We start from the raw sequence: 14887 nt of genomic DNA, 5'->3' as shown, positions 1-14887 counted from the left end.
CGCCATCAAGTACCTCCCACTAAAATTCAAAGGGTCAGCTCGGCATTGGCTGAACAGCTTGCCAGCAGAGTCCATCGACAGTTGGGAGGATCTGGAAGACGCATTTCTTGACAACTTCCAGGGCACTTATGTGCTGCCAACGAATGCTGATGACTTGAGCCACATAACCCAACAGCTAGGGGAATCAGCCAGACAATTCTGGACACGGTTCCTGACTAAGAAAAACCAAATTGTAGACTGTACGGACGCAGAGGCCCTAGCGGCATTCGAGCATAACATCCGTGACGAGTGGCTCGCCCGCCACCTCGACCAGGAGAAGCCAAAATCTATGGCAGCCCTCACAACACTCATGACCCGCTTTTGCGCGGGCGAGGATAGCTGGCTGGCTCGCAGCAACAACACATCGAGGAATCCGGACACCTCGGATACCAAAGATGTTAATGGTAGGCAACGTCGTAACAGACCAAAGCGCCGCAATAACGGCAATAGCACGGAAGATAAGGCAGTCAACACCGGATTCAGAGGCTCTAGATCCGGTTAGCGGAAAAAGACATTTAAAAGAAATACTCCGGCTCCGTCCAGTTTGGATCACATACTGGATCGCTCGTGTCAAATCCACGGCACCCCCGACAAGCCAGCCAATCACACCAACAGAGAATGCTGGGTGTTCAAGTAGGCCGGCAAGTTAAATGCCAAAAACAAGGACAAGGGGCTGCATAGCGATGACGAGGAGGAGCCCCGGCCGCCGAACACAGGAGGACAGAAGGGGTTTCCCCCACAAGTGAAGACGGTGAACATGATATACGCAACCCACATTCCCAAGAGGGAGCGGAAGCGTGCACTAAGGGACGTCTATGCGATGGACCCCGTCGCCCCAAAGTTCAACACATGGTCTGCTTGCCCGATCACCTTTGATCGCAGGGACCACCCCACTAGCATCCGTCATGGCGGATCTGCCGCACTGGTCCTAGACCCCATCATTGATGGATTTCACCTCACTTGAGTCCTTATGGAAGGCGGCAGCAGCCTGAACCTGCTCTATCAGGATACAGTGCGAAAAATGGGTATCGATCCCTCGAGGATCAAACCCAGCAAAATCACCTTTAAAGGCGTCAGCCCAGGTGTAGAGGCCCATTGCACAGGCTCAATCACACTAGAAGTGGTCTTCGTATCACCGGACAACTTCCGAAGCGAAGAGTTAATCTTCGATATCGTCCCATTTCGCAGTGGCTATCACGCACTGCTCGGACGGACAACATTTGCAAAATTTACTGCAGTGCTGCATTACGCATACGACAAGATCAAGATGCCAGGACCCAGGGGGGTCATAACAGTAAATGGAAACACAGAACGCTCGCTCCGCATGGAAGAGCACACTGCGGCCCTTGGAGCAGAAGCACAAAGCAGCCTTTTAAGGCAGACCACTGATTCGGCGTCACAGCCCCCGGACACCTTCAAGCGAGCCTGGAACAAGCTGCAACAGGATCGCCTGGCACGATCAGAGCTCTCCTAGCAATTCGGCCCCCGTCCCAGTCCCAGTCAAGAGACGAAATCTGTGCCGCGCGTACATAACTACACACTGAAAAATACCATGGACATAGGCAGGGGCACGATCAGGACACGCCCCGCAATGTGGCTTAACCGCCCTAGGGTCTGTATACCTTTATCATTCCTTTTCTCTTTCAGGGCATAACTCTCTGGAAGCCCTTTCCGCAGTACGATTGCGGACACATTCCGGAGGCAACAACCAAGACGGCAAGAAGCTAAGATGAACACGGGAACCCCGAGGTGGTCTCTAATGATATTTGATATACCCGTTTTTACTATCTATGCGCAGCTTGCCCTGGGATATGACATTTCGAATTGTCCTACTTTATTCTTATTGCACTACTTGTACCAGTACGCTTCAACGTATTATTTAAATAGCAATGCATATCATTAATCTATCATTGCATTATTTAAGTTCTTTTCTCTTTCTCTTATATGTCCATCCGCACCCGCATGTTCGGGTATGGTCAGTTCGCCAGGGGCTCTCGTTTACCCCATAATATGGCGCAAGAAGTCTGAACACTTTTGATAGTGCGGCACCCCGAACTTATAGCATTATATGCATCAGCTCCGAATCATGTCTTTGGTCAAATGTTGGGTTCGCCCGGCTCCCATGCTTTGGTACCTTACGTTCCACTATATCGGCTAAGGTAGCGGTGGGAGAACTATTGCGATTGTGTCCCGGTTCTTTCGGACGACCACCTCAGTACAGAAAGCCGAAAACTGACTGTCATGATAAGGAAAGAGACTGGTCACTGTTCGAGAGGTCTCAAGTCCTTAAAGACTTTTTCCTCTTAGGGCGAGGAGTCGGCCTTGTCCGGCTTAGGCATGTACAGCGCCCCAAATTCGGCCCTCCGAATACCAGGGGCTTCGCCAAAATTTAAAATTATATACTTCTATGGCTAAGTGAGAGTGATAAAGCATTATAATCTGATTGCCTGGTTCGTTGCGCTGAACACCTCCCTTGAAGGGCCCAAAATTGGGGTAAAGAGTGCTCATTTTATCCCGAACACCCTAGTACTAGCTACATGGGGGCAGAAGTCGACGACTGGCCAACTCTTAGATTTTATAAACGGCCGCACATAAGGTAATATTTTAAATTAAGAAAGTGTCACATGGCGCAAATGAACTTGTTTCATATTACAGGATCACATGAGCATGTTCATTAACAATTACATCCTTGGCACACTCATCCGCCACTAGGAGGGAACCCTTCAGGACACTCTCATAATAATTCTCGGGGCAGCGATGCTCCTTGCCCTCCGGCGGCCCCTCCTTCACCAGCTACATGGCGTCCAACTTCGCCCGGGCAAAAGCCCTGCGTGCACCCTCGATGCAGACGGACCGCTTTATGACTTCAAGCCGTGGGCAGGCTTCCACAAGCCGCCTCACCAGACCGAAGTAGCTGTCGGACAGGGGCTCGCCATGCCACATCCGGACTATAAGGCCCCTCATGGCCTGTTCGGCTGCCTTGTGAAACTCGACCAACTGCTTCAGCTGGTAGCTCAAGGGCACGGGGTGTTCGGTCCTAGTATACTGAGACCAGAACAACTTCTCCGTCGAGCTCCCCTCCTCAGCTCGGTAAAACTCCGCGGCATCCAGTACACTGCGGGGAAGATCTGCAAACGCTCCTGGAGAGCTCCAAACTCGGGTAAGAAAATGGAAAGTCTCCTTCACGTGCTTGCTTTGCATAATGAATGCCTTACCCGCTGCTATCTTCTTCACCGCGTCAATCTCCTGGAGGGCCTTGTGGGCTTCGGCCTTGGCGCTCCCGACGCTTTCAAGCACCTGCGCGAGCTCGGACTCTCGCGTCTTAGAGTCAAGCTCCAAGGACTCGTGCTTTTTGGCGAGAGCCTCGAGCTCTTGCTACACCTCGCCTACTCGGGCTTCTTGCTTCTCCCGTTCAATGTGCTCCTTGGCCGCTTTGTATTCGGCCTCAGACAACGCCTTCCTCAGGGTCGCCACGTTGGTCGTGGCCCCTGGCAAACCCATGATGATCCTATTACTTTACACATGAACTTCATTTTGAATATATAGACAAAGGTATTGCTTACCTTTGTTCTCCTCGAGCTGCCTCTTGGTAAGGCCGAGCTCGGTTTGGGACCGCTCCAGGTCCTGCTTCAGTGCAGGGACCTCTGCAGTACGTGCCGCCGCGGCCAGCAGTGAAGCCTGCACATACACATAGATACATTCTGATTAGATTCCTGAGTCATCATTTGATCCTCTATTTGGCTTTTCTTCTTGAACTCCGAACAGAGCATCAGGGGCAACTATCTATGCGGTAATATTTTCTTATATATGTATATTTTGATTACTTACCTCAAAGCCTGTTAGGAGGCTGGCGCAAGCTTCAGTCAGCCCATTTTTGGCAGACTGAACCTTCTCGACCACCGCACTCATGATAGTGCGGTGCTCTTCGTCGATGGAAGCACTGCTAAGCACTTCCAGCAAGTTTTCTGGTGCCTCTGGATGGACAGAGGACACTGGCACGGACGGTTGGCCCCCCTTAACGGGGGACCGCCTGCCGGAGTCCGGAACCATCGAAGGTTCTGGCGCAGTGTCCGGCTGGGGGCCGAACTCGGAGCCCGTAGGAGCCTCGCTCCCTTGGTACCCAGGGTCTGGGAAGTCGCCCCGAGGCGCCCCCAGGACCACCTCCCCTTGGCTTGGTGCCTTTTGAGACAACACCTCGGTGTTGACCGTAGGGCGAGGGGTCGAAGCAGTCGGGAGAGAACCACTGTTCATATCCGACGAGTCCAAAGAGCCGCTCGACGAGGATACGTCGAGATGAGCTCGGGACAGACTGCATAATCATGTTCGGCATGAGGAGAGGCAGTGCAATAAAACATACCGTGAAGTACTATGGTGTCCGAACACTTACGACTTCGCCAGGGGCTTGACCCTGGGTAGCCACTCGTCGGCGCCGTCGGCGGCCGTCGTGGCGCAGTCCGGAGGGAGGGTCCTTCCCTTCTTGGACCCTTCGGCCTCCCCGAATTGGTCGGCCTTCCTTTTCTTGTCTCCCCCGGCTGGGGGGAGAACTTTTCTCCTCCTCCTCCTCCTCCTCGTTTCCGTGGGAGGAGTGCGTGTCGGAGTCATCGGACGATGAGTCCGATACAACCTTGCGCCGGAGACCCTTGCGGGTCCCCGCGGCCTTCTTATTGGCCTTCTTTGCCGGCACCTCGTAAGGTGCCGGAGTCAGCATCTTCATTAGAAGAGTGTCTGCAGGATCTTCGGGCAAATGGGCTGGGAAATCAAGCTGCTACGCCGTCTTTATCCAGTCCTGTTAATGACATGGAAGCTTAGATCCTGCACATAACTAAACCGGGGCAAATAAATAACCTGAGAGATATAAAACCCTACCGGATTGGCGCGGCGCTTTGCGCTGAGTCTGCGGTCCTCGGTGAGGGAGGGAGGAATCTTGGCGCTCTTGAACAACACCCTCCAGACGTCCTCATGCGTCATGTCATAGAGCTCTCCTAGCGTCTGCTGCTTGGCCGAGTCGAACTCCCACAAATCAAATGCCCGTCGTTGACACGGAAGGATCCGGCGGAAGAGCATAACCTGGACCACGTTGACAAGCTTTATTTTCTTGTTCGTCATGTTCTGGATGCAGGTCTGGAGTCCGGTCAGCTCTACCGATGAACCCCAGGACAGGCCCTTCTCTTTCCAGGAGGTGAGCCACGTGTGGACTCCAGATCGAAATTTGGGGGCCGCCACCCAGTTGGAGTCGCGCGGCTCGGTGATATAGAACCACCCCGATTGCCAACCCTTTATGGTCTCCACATAGGAGCCTTCGAGCCAGGTGACGTTAGGCATCTTGCCCACCATGGCGCCTCCACACTCTACCTGCTGGCCGACCACCACCTTCCGTTTGACATTAAAAGTCTTCAGCCACAGGCCGAAATGGGGCTTGATGCGGAGGAAGGCCTCGCACACGACGATAAACACCGACATATTGAGGATGAAATTGGGGGCCAGATCGTGAAAATCCAGCCCGTAGTAGAACATGAGCCCGCGGACGAACGGGTGGAGGGGAAATCCCAGTACGCAGACGAAGTGGGTAAGAAAAACTACCCTCTCATGGGGTTCGGGCATCGGGATGATCTCCCTTGCATTTAGCAGCCGGTGCGCGATGTCCGCGGCCAGATAATCGGCTTCCCGTAACTTTTTGATGTTCTCCTCGGTGACGGAGGAGACCATCCACTTGCCTCATGCTCCGGACATGCATGGAGTGGTTTGAGAAGAAGAACGCGAGCTTGGGCGCTACAGCTCGAGTATGCGGGAATGGGTACGCAAGGAGGAAGAAGGTGTGGCTGAAAAGAGTAAATCCTTTTCCCTTTATAAGGGCGGAAGAGGTGATGTGTCTCCCCACTTGCCTAGTAAAACCGCTTATTCCCCAGGCACTGTAATTAATGGCGCAGTTGGGTTACGCACGTCTGTATTGATGAGAATCCCATGATAAGGAGAACACGATCTCTGCTTTGACAAGACGTGTCAAGAAAACCGCCTCGCGATATGTGCGGTGCTGGTTGAGAAAAACAGTTCGAATAATGACCGGGCACTGGCGTGATGTCATGCTGTCAAAACGTGTCAGTAGATTAGATTGGTGGAAATATTATTCTCTCTATGGTGGTATGTGGAACTTGTTTTGCAGGGCGGACACTATCCTTGTGTTCAAACTCTTCCATGGAGTATTTGGAGGAGGAACCCGTCTTGCAATGCCAAAGACAATACTGCGCGCCGGATTTATCGTCATTGAAGCCTGGTTCAGGGGCTACTGAGGGAGTCCTGGACTAGGGGGTCTCCGGACAGCCGAACTATATCCTTTGGCCCGACTGTTGGACTATGAAGATACAAGATTGAAGACTTCGTCCTGTGTCCGGATGGGACTCTACTTGGCGTGGAAGGCAAGCTAGGCAATACGGATATGTATATCTCCTCCCTTGTAACCGACCTTGTGTAACCCTAGCCCCCTCCAGTGTCTATATAAACTGGAGGGTTTAGTACGTAGGACAACAGACAATCATACCATAGGCTAGCTTCTAGGGTTTAGCCTCTCTGATATCGTGGTAGATAAACTCTTGTAATACTCATATCATCAAGAACAACCAAGCAGGACGTAGGGTATTACCTCCATCAAGAGGGCCCGAACCTGGGTAAACATCGTGTCCCCTGCCTCTTGTTACCATCCGCCTTAGACGGACAGTTCGGGACCCCCTACCCGAGATCCGCCGGTTTTGACACCGACAGCCGGCTCGTTACAATGTGATGACTCGGGTATTTAATAAGGCCAATAAAAATGACTTTGCATTAGCCCCCAAGTGCCATTGTGCATGCTGGCAGTGACATGGGACTTGCATATTTGATGTAATCTCAACTTGAATAATGTAGCCCCCAAGTGCTGAGTAGTAAGCCTACAGCGACTCGGGACTATTCCTTCCATTGTAGAATAAATTATATCCATTGATAAAATAATATCCATTGCACTGAAGCGACTTTGAAAACCTCAATCGTAATATTGGTTATTGATAACCATAATAAAAAATCCAGCCATGTTGGCTATTAAAGATTTGAATAATATAACCCGGTTTGAAAAACTGGTTCCTGTGATATTGAATCGTACTGCCGGTTTAGGTTACCTATGCAGTAAGGGTGATAACCCAATCTTTAGAAGCCAAAAACTTCCAAATGTGTATGATTGTCATATATGGTGCCTTATCATCCAAAGTTAAGCCGAGTTAATCGAAACCACATATATGCTTCAGATATGAACAAAAAGTCTCAAGACAAACCCAAAAGACTGTTTTCAAAACACTTAAGCAAAATAGAAAGAAGAATTTGAAGTTTCTGATTCGAATACGATCAGTAAACTAGACAAAGGGGTTAAGCTAGGATTCTAATACGATCATGTAGCCCCCAGTGGATTTGGCGTTGCGCCGATCAAGAGGGTACCGACACCTATGTTCTCTTTGGTTCGCATACGACCTATGTTTGAACAGGAAGCCCCCAAATGACCTTGAGAGTTTTTTAATGACTCTGATTCGAATACGATCAAAGTCGGACCCAAATGGGGTTAAGCTATTATTCGAATACGATCAAGAAGCCCCCTAGTGGGTTTGGCATTGCGCCGATCAAGAGGGTACCGACAGCTATGTTCTCCTTGGTTTGAATATGACCTATGTTTGAACAGGAAGCCCCCAAATGACCTTGATATTGTTTTAACGTCACCGATTCGAATACGATCAAAGTCAGACCCAAAAGGGGTTAATCTAGATTCAAATACAATCATCCCACAACGATCTTTTGATGCAGGATACCTATGTTTGAGTTGTGCCTTGCAACAGACTCTCTTTGGTCCCTTTAATTTTTCCTGAGAACCCGAGCTTTGCGAGAGATAAATTCTTCTTGAACCGGGATTTTGAACCGGATATTGAGAGTTTCAAAGCTTTGTGGGAGACAGGTTTACCTTGAGCCGGATTTTAAACCGGATATTGAGAGCTTCAGCGCTTTGTGGGAGACATATTTCCCTTGAACCGGATTTTGAACCGGAATCCTTCTTTTTAAGCCGTAAATTTTTTGACGGCCTTTAAATATTTGCCAATAAGGCAGTAGCCTCTGGGGCCGGGTTATTTTTCCCTCTAATGATCCGGAGTTCTTGAATCTGCTTTAAATCGGCAATCATTTATTGTGCCATGTTATCGTAGCCCCCGAGTCTCAAGGCGACTCGAGGAGTTGTCTTGAGATTCTCCATATTTGACCGTGATATAGACCTGTATGAGTCAGTCAACAGCTTAGTGATATAACTTGTCCTACATTGGAGAACTTGCAAGCCAGAGTAATTGCTCTTTTAAACAAAATCAATATATAATATAAAAATATACTAGATGGATTTCACCTGATATGTTAAACCAGAAATTATCCACCACGGTTGATGATCACCATGGTGAAGCTGAAATCAATCACGAGCGAGTCGGGCGTGGGAAACAGACAGATGAGTCGGCCGCAAAGTTGTAAGCCGGTGCGGACGAGCAAGTTGTCCTCCTCGTTGTAAGCCGGCGTGGACGCGTGAACCGGTCGCAAGGGCGGACGGGCGAGTCGTCCGTGTTGTTTGTATGGCGGCATGGACGGGTGAGTCGGTCGGCCTGTTAATGCAAACTGATGTTTGTGAATGACAGATGATCTGTACGCCGCGTCAGAGGAGGCTTAATATAATCTCGGCGGTTCAGGCAGACCGGCGACTCCCGGCGGCTCAACATAGCAGAGGCAGCTCAATGTGGCCCCGGCGGTTTAACGCGGCAGCGACGGTCATGTTGGAATGAATCCTTTTCAGAATTGTTTTTGTATTGACACTTTTTTTGTTCGAGGGGCAGCCAACTTAATTAAAATAGCACAAGTGTCGTCATTGGTCTTGAGCCTTTGGAATTTGGTATTCCACTTGTGCAGCACCTTGCTAGGAGGCTCCTCAAAAATCTGTGCAAACTATAGTAATGCGGCAGTGAAGAGTGCTGCGGCGGCTCGGCGGGACAGCAGCAGTGGGCGGTCCGTGGCGGCGACTCAAAGCCTGGTCGGCGCGGCGGCTCTGCAGCGGCTCACGGCAGCGGCTGTGGACTCAGTAGGGACCGGGTCTTCGTGCAACCATGGCAGTAATTTTATGCAGCTCGACGGCGCGCGACAACGACGGTTGAGCAAGGAGAGGTCAACAGAGACGCAGTAAGGCGTGGCAGAAGCAACGCTCGCAGGCGTCGGGTCAAAAATGCAGCGGCTTGTTGAGAGCGGCTCATTGCAGTAGACGACGGTGGTGGTCGGCGACTTTACACTATATGTGGCGGCTTAGTGCGGGGATGGGTGGCCGGCGACTCAAGGCCGCGGCGGCGACTTGAAGCAGGCCGACCGCAACGGCGGTTTGGAACACCGGCGGGGGCGGCTTGGAAGCCGCGACGGTTGTAGCATAAGCATACTGGTGAGACGGTGGCTCAGTAGAGGCTCCAGCGGGACAAGGCGGCTCAATGCGGGATAGCCCGAAGGGCGACCAGGTGGCTCATGGCGCTAGGCGACTTTCCCCTGAAGCTGACCGCGCGACAGCGGTTCGTAGCACAGAGGCCGAGAAGAACCATGGCAGACACGGAACGGCAGCAGAGGAAAGCGAAACATGATTCCTCCTCCGGGCCGTGGCGTTTACTGCATGTGTCTCATATTTCATGATTTGATCTCTTTTTATATAACGCATGCACGCATTGTTATATCGCGTTGTGCAGTCTTTTTTCTTGTGACCTAGTGATTCTGCAGGGCTTGACTTGATGGGAGGTGTGGCAGCAGCGGCAATAGCTTGTATTTGGGCACGACTGCCCCAGTACATGCGGCTCAGCGGCTATGCTATCTGTTATATTAGCACCGTAGTACTATTTACAGTGCGTAGCAGATCGTGTTGGCGCCGCTTCTATCTTCCTCTCTCTCGCTGCACCTCCCGCTTGTTCTCTCTCTGACACAACGAATAAGAAGATGAAGGGGGAAGAAGGATGCTGGACACATGTGTTTCCCGGAGCACGTACTCCGCCCGCCGCACGAACGATGTTGTATTCCACGAGCACGAACTCGTTCACCCCAGGCTACATCGCTACAACACCTTGACGCACACACTCGCGCTCAGATTTACATCAATACAGGAAGGGCTTTTATACCCAGACTTGTGCACACACACACTACACGCACGCGCGCATTACCCGGCTACCACACAGCCACTAAACATTGCATACACGCATCACACCCAGGCACTAACTAACCCACGATCAAACTCCATGAAGCTCCGGCCGCGCGCACGACGCGGCTGCCTCCAACTGACTCCAACGGCCGCTACCAACAGCCGCAGCGCCCAGCCGCCATCTACATGATCAAGATTAATGCTGACAATTTCCCCCCATAATCTTGACATGGATCATCGTCGACCGCCACGGAGAACGCCCTTCTTCATCTTCGGCGACACACGCCGCACCTTCTCTTCCTGGCGCACCAACGGCCTTGATTACCTCGAGCTCGAACTCAACTCCAGGCTATGATACCAATTGTTGGCGCCGCCTCTGTCTTCCTCTCTCTCGCTGCACCTCCTGCTCGTTCTCTCTCTGACACAACGAAGAATAAGATGAAGGAGGAAGAAGGATGCTGGACACAGGTGTTTCCCGGAGCACGTACTCCGCCCGCCGCATAAACGGCATTGTATTCCATGAGCACGAACTCGTTCACCCCAGGCTACATCGCTACAACACCTTGACGCACACACCCACACTCACGTTTACATCAATACACGAAGGGCTTTTATACCCAGACTTGTGCACACACACACTACACGCACGCACGCATTACCCGGCTACCACACAGCTACTAAACATTGCATGCACGCATCACACCCGTGCACTAACTAACCCATGATCAAACTCCATGCAGCTCTGGCCGCGCGCACGACGCGGCTGCCTCCAACTGACTCCAACAGCCGCAGCGCCCAGCCGCCATCTACATGATCAAGATTAATGCTGACAGATCGTCTCAAGCTCCTTGAGTCAAGAACCCCCTAGAGAGTTGCTATGTCGTTGTCATCTCAGGACTTGAGCCAGTAAAAAATACACGATAGCGGATTTGGATAGGTCTCGGCCACAATCAATCTCGGCGACTTGGCTTCTTCGTAGTGCAGCTCATCTGAAACCGACCCGGATGTTTTCTCTGGTCACGTGCGGCTCAAGATGGCAACGGGCCCCGAAACCCGCGTCCCCGCGGGTTTTTATCCTATTAGGGGACGGAGATGGGCATCTTTTCATCCCCGCGGGGCTGTTGTTGGGCGCATTATACAACCCGACACGTTTCATGGGTTTGCACCCGTTTCGGTAGTCCCCGAACCCGAAACCAGGCAAACCCGGCAAAATACATTTTTTTTACTGAAATATGCTCCTGTTTGTTGCTGAAATATGCTTATCTTCGTTGTTGAAATGGGCTATAGTTGTGCTGAAATAGGCTTCTTTTAGCTGATGTTATTCCTCAGTATTGTGCTGAAATTTGCAGTTGTTTTGCTGCTGAAATATACTATGTTGCTGCTGAAATGATATCATTGTTGCTACTATGTTATGTTTGCTGCCTCCGAAATATACTATGTATGTTGTTTAACTCTGCTAAAATACACTCTATATAGCTGTTGAACCATCTACTATTGTTTTTTGTTGAAATTTGCTCCAGTTATGCTGCTGAAATGTGCTTGTTTTGCTATTCAAATGTTATTTTTTTGTCGCCACTATGTTTGTTTAAATATTTTTATTTTCTCATGGGTTCCCCGTGGGTTCCCTGAAACTCGATGGGTTTAGGGGACGGGCGAAAAACTAGCCCCGCACATGGTGATGGGGACGGGGATGGGTTTGCGATTTTCTCGTGGGGATGGGTTCGGGAAGGCAAAACCCGATGGGTTTCGTCCCCGTTGCCATCTGGACGTGCGGCCGTACAACAGTGAAAAATCAAATTCGACGGATCGTCCAGCGACGCCTGCGGCGACGCATGCAATCGTAATATTTTCAATCCCGTATATAAAAAATCATAAACGATAAACTTGCTAGCTCTACCCGAGGTTGACTCAGGTTGGGCTGTCTTTGAACGATTATTTTGCGCCGGCTCTTCTTCATGCGACCAATTGCGAGCTTCTCGATCCCTGAGAAAGATCCCTTCAAGAACTCAACACCATCGTGCGCGAGCCCCACGGTGGGCGCCAACTGTCGTGGAATTGTCACGGTAGATGTCCTAGTGTGAGGACTTAGTCGTGAGGCCAACGCATCTTTGTAGTAGCTTGAGAGGGGTTGAGCGGAATCGAGAGACGCAACAGAAGACAAGAATTTAGACAGCTTCGGGCCCCGGGAAACATCGTCCGGCAATAGCCCTACATGCTGTTTGTGGCTAGATCTCCTTATGCTCATGAGAGCTTCGCCGCATAAGTCGGCTCCCCCTTTGTGTCTAGCCCTAGAGATTGTTTTTTTTTCTTGTCCCTCTTTGGGGAGCCCTGCCCCTCCTTATATAAGTTCAAGGGGCGGGTTACATGACTAGTCCTAGTAGGATTAGGATTACTCTATTACAACTGGAGTCCTAGTCTTGCTTCCTTAGTAGGAGAATATTCCTTATGTCTTTCCTCGTAAGTCGTCCCATCATCACATGAACCGGCCTTCTGGGCCTTGGGCCTTGTCATCCATCTGACCCGCCGTTGTGGTCATCAGTAAGTCACCAAATACTCGTCGGGTCTCTGTGAGCCGCCAAGTCTGGCCGGGTCATTCCGCGGGGTATATCCCCGATAGGCGCCTATCATCATAATGTCGGGGCACATATGACTCGCCCCTCGAAGGGGGCGTAGGCACTCGACGGCAGTCATCACGGTCGAGCCGATGATCGTGCTGCTCGTGGTTTCGACCCAAGTACTGTCCTTGGAGATGCCCACGACCCTGACGCCGTGGAGGCGATCTTGGGCTGTGAGCCGACTGGACTGTGTCAGCCACCACAGATCTGATATAAATTTTGTTACGCGACTGAGACACTCCAGTGTTCTGCTCTCTTGCTGCCCGGAGCAACGCTCTGATCTGCATCAAACCTCTTCCAGCCTCCGACTGGGACGGCTGAATAGATTCTGCTATAAGGGCCGCAACTGTAAGATTCTGAACCGGAGTGCGGTATACCTGTGGTTCAGGCGGGAATAGTTGTTGCTGCCGTCGACTGGACTCAGGGACCTACCGCCGGGCACATTCGTCGAGTGCATGCTGAAGGTTCTCCAATCGAGTGCGCTCAGCCAAAGTGGACAGGCGCGCTGCCTCCAAGGCCCGAGCCTCAGAGGTCTCTCCAACAATGGGCGTGTGGAGCGCCTCCACATTGCGGCGGTGAAGTTCTTCCCTTTGGTGAGAAGAGAGGGTTTCGGGGTGGTACTCCTCGTGAACGCACGACGGATCGCCGCCATCGTCGCCACCACCGTTGCGATGCATGCCAGGCGGGCTACGCGGCGTGTCAACCATCAGGACTTCTGCCACAGGGTCGCTACTGTCGCACTCGGATTGGATCTCGACGGAGCCAGTCAACAAGTCGAACAGGCCATAGAGAGATTCGTCGTGCTCGATTTCTGCGACTTGAGGGGTGGCCGACTGACGTGCCACCGCATGTTTCACCCACTGCTGAAGCCGTGACCGACTGGATCGCTTGCGACGACGAACAGCGGGGAGAGAAGACACCCCGGGAGACAACCGATACTGCCATAGAAGGACGCCACGAACGCACGCGTGAAAGTGCGTCGCCCCGCAGATGGAGAGTGTCTCGAAGTCGAGGGGAGCTTCCTGCAGCCAAGCGGGGTCATCGGTGATGAAAACGAGTGCGCCGAGACAGATCTCGCGGCTCTCAGCCAAACCTCCACCGGAAACCATGATGATAGGACTCGGAGAAATCGCAACCTCACCGGAAACTCGCTAAGACACCTGCCCCACGGTGGGCGCCAATTGTCGTGGTTCTAAGTCTGACAGTAGAATGGGGGTAGGCATGAGGAGGCAAGATACTAGCTACGGTGAAGTTGTGCACGCAAGATTTACGAGTTCTAGCTCTTCTCAGAGGAAGTAACAACCCTATGTCTCGGTTCCCGAAGGCTGGTCGATTGGATTATGCGTGAAGTTATAGGGGGTGCGAACTCTTGTCCCAAAGGAGGGGTGGCTTATATAGAGTGCATCAGGACCCCAGCCATCCCCCGTTACATAAGGTTTAATGTACATAAAGAGGGGACGTTACATAAGGTTTAATGTACATAAAGAGGGGACGTTATTGGTAACGTCAGCATTATAGTCATACAATGATCATTAAGACTATGGAGTGAATGTCTGACCGTTTCCATCCAGAGTGACCTTAGATCTTCTGTACTCCAAGTGGTTTCTGATATGGTCGAATGATTATATCATGGTCGAATAGAATTGGGTTGTCCGAGTGGAACTCATGGTCGAGTTAGTTGCATCCTGAGGTGATTTGAGTCAGTAGAATTTGCTGTCCTTTGAATGTCTTTGACTGTAGGGCAGTGCCCTTGGGACGGGTATCTAGATCAGGCCTATTACCCTACCCTAGGTACATGTCAAAGACAGCGCCTACCCCCCTAAGACGCACATGTGAGCTCATGGCTCTCCCTAGCTCTTTTGGCCTCTTCTCGTACCTCCTAGGGTCCTTTCTGGTGCAGAAAAAATCATCGTTAAGTTTCATCACATTTGGACTTCGTTTCATACTATTTTTCTGAAAAGCCAAAAAAACAAGCAAAAAACAAAAACCGGCATTGGGCGTTGGGTTAATAGGTTAGTCCCAAAAGATG

The sequence above is a fragment of the Triticum aestivum genome, chromosome 6A, assembly GCF_018294505.1.
Source record: "Triticum aestivum cultivar Chinese Spring chromosome 6A, IWGSC CS RefSeq v2.1, whole genome shotgun sequence".
Lineage (NCBI taxonomy): Eukaryota > Viridiplantae > Streptophyta > Magnoliopsida > Poales > Poaceae > Triticum > Triticum aestivum.
Note: the sequence above shows the minus strand (reverse complement) of the source record.